The following is a 3151-nucleotide window of genomic DNA, read 5'->3' as shown; positions in this document are numbered from 1 at the left end:
GGATTATACGGTATCATCACATATTTCACAGGGCAAACATACAACTTAATGAGTAGCTGTCAGAAGGTTGCAGATTCAGCTCTGGATGTGTATCACAGAAAAAGGGCTTTGCACCAGATGGGTGCTGAGTTGCAAGGCATGAAACCACAAGTTGCCTCAATTGTTAGAACATGATTAATATAATTTGAATGTATTTATCACATTTGTATGCAGCCAGACTTCTCAGGTTCCTAACACAAGTATTTAAGAGCACAAACCCTTCCTGTCCTATATTTCACTTCCCTCTAGGAAGAGGGTGTACGTATTGTATTGTTACTCCACATTCAATGGTAAGTTTGCATTGAATAAAACCAGAAAACTTGACAGCTTCACATGAAAAAGCTTTATTCTTAGCCACAGCTTTAAACAGGTGTAGTGCTCTTATTTTAGGCTTTTAATATGTAAACTATTCAGCAACTTCACTAGTGTAATCACAATTATAAGTTATACTGACATAAATTATTAAATATTTGACTTTTCAAGATCATACAAATAAGCAGGAAAAATAGAGAAGTCAGTGTAATATTGTCTGTCTACTTCACGGAGATGAGCATGACACTGCACAAGTAACAAAATATTTACCTTTAAACTATAATGTCAAATCTGCAGTACACACAGCTTTAAATAACACAAGTAGCAATAGGTCATACATGAAATATAGGAATGTAAATAAAATAAAGTCAGAACACAAAAGCCAGCACATTTAGGGCTGTTTATAATTACAGCAAAAGCACACACACAATCCCACTGTAAAAGAGGCATACGTGTATTTCTGCGATTACTGTACACCTTCAACTGAATTAATAAATTATTTGAGGTTTTTTAGGGTGGTCAGGTTAAAAAAAAAAAAAAAAATTATATTATATATATATATATATATATATATATATATATATATATATATATATATATATATATATATATATATATATATATATTTATTTATTTATTTCATTCCGCATTTAGATTTAGATAATGCCTACTATATCCACCTCCAATGTTTTTTTTGTTGGCAATTCATAATCATGTAAACAAAATAGCCTCCTCTGCTTTTCTTTCAGAATTTGAGTCATGGCACCATAAAGAGAAAAAACTTTCACTGTAGCGATTCACATACAGATAGCACGAGCAGCCACAGTGCTGTATGACTTGACCATGCTCATGAGAACTAATCAGTGATATGATGCCACAAACTGAACATCCACACCACTTTAATATTAATACAGGTAAGCATGAAAGGATAGAACAGCATGCATTAGTGTTCATGTGAAACGATACGTTCTACTACCCAGATCTGCCCATCCATACTGCCTACTCCAACATACACATCTCTTGAAACCAGACTGCAATTTGAACTGCATCATTTTTGTGAATAATACATTAAATGATTTAGCACATATGGCAATAAGACAGTTTATACTGAACGACTGGTAACAAGAAGCCTCTAAAGGTGCTTTCACATACGCAGCGTTTAGCCCATTTAAATCGAACCCTGTTGTGTCTTCCCCCTTGGTGTGGTTCGTTTGTGCAGGTGAGAACAAGGCAATCACATTTGGGTGCAGACCAAAACAACCGGATTGCGGCCTTCTGAACAAGGTCTGGTTCCAAGCGAACTCTTGCGATTCAAAAGCAATTCAACCTTGAATCAGTCCACTGCAGGACGTGAACCAAACATTGCTGTAGTGCCGTAGAAATGCTACGCAAATAAAGTAGAAATACTTGTCAGATGTGATGCACAAAATGCTTTAAACTAGTTATTTATATAATTATCTAGTAATTTACTGAGCACCGGGTGATTTTTGTGAATTCGAAAATACTTAAAGCTTTTTTTTGCGTTTTTTCCATTGACGTTTTTCTGACCAATGAATGAATGAGTTTTACGAGTACGTTTTCAGCCTTCTGCCAAGATTTTTTTTTTTTTTTGCTTTTTCATTGTTTAATTATGTGCAATGTGAAGATAAACCAAACCAGGTAGCAAACAAACCAAAAGTATCAGTTATTTCGCCCTGTCTACGACTTAGCAGATGGACTAATAGATATGAAAGAATCCTTATACTTAACCCCAGGGCAGGCTTATTTGATCAATAAACAACTACACAAACGTTTGGTGGTTTTAAGTTTGGATTAGGCCTGGCATGGGGAATATACTGTTTTGAGATACTGAAATAAGTTGGGAAGTACCTACATGGCCATTCTAGGATAAAGTGCTACCTTCATGGGGAGTGCACAGTAAAGTGCAGCCAGTGAGGGGAATGGGATAGTGTGGGAAAGAATGCGGTGGTTGAGTTCCTGCTGGAGTGTAAAACATCTCCAGGAGACGTAAGGAGTGTGTGATTAGTGACCGAGTTATGCAGGCACTGGCAGCTGTGGTTCATTCGTGGTTGAAATTAGAGTGGTGTTCTGAGGAATCTAAGCAACCACAAAATGTTATGAACAGAACTCAAAGAGACATCTATATCCAAGTCTAGGTAGGGAAAAAACGAATTACCATTACACAAAATTAACTGACAAATTTCTGTCTTTCTAGGATACAATCATCCACTACCTCTGACAATCCAGAAATAAAAATGTGGTAATTTTGTACAGTTAATCCTTGTTGGGGGGGGGGGGGGGGGGGGGGGCACGCAACAGTTTTACAACCCTAATATTGGTTCGAACCCTAATATCTGTACATAGTGTCTCACTATTACAGTAACTATAGAAAACTGTTAACACAAATCACTGGTTAGGAGTTTAATTTAGAAAATTGGCAAAACTGCCCTAGTTTCTAGAGCTTCTTTGCCAGTACAGCAGCTTGTCATTTACTAACTATTTAAAATGTTATGTCATTTACTTAACTTAAATGTAGTCTTAAAAAAATATTAATTTGTGTTCCTTTTTTTTGGCAACAGTGTATTTTATACAGTTTACTATGTCAAGTACACTCAAATGTTAACACCATCTGACCGATTTTAGTCATACAAAAAATATATTTGAGATATATTATATATATTAATATTAATATTAATATATATATATTAATATTAATATATATATATATATATATATATATATATATATATATATATATATATATATATATATATATATATATACATACATATATACATAC

This window comes from Ictalurus punctatus, chromosome 6 (genome assembly GCF_001660625.3).
Source record: "Ictalurus punctatus breed USDA103 chromosome 6, Coco_2.0, whole genome shotgun sequence".
Lineage (NCBI taxonomy): Eukaryota > Metazoa > Chordata > Actinopteri > Siluriformes > Ictaluridae > Ictalurus > Ictalurus punctatus.
This window is presented reverse-complemented; position numbering follows the sequence as displayed.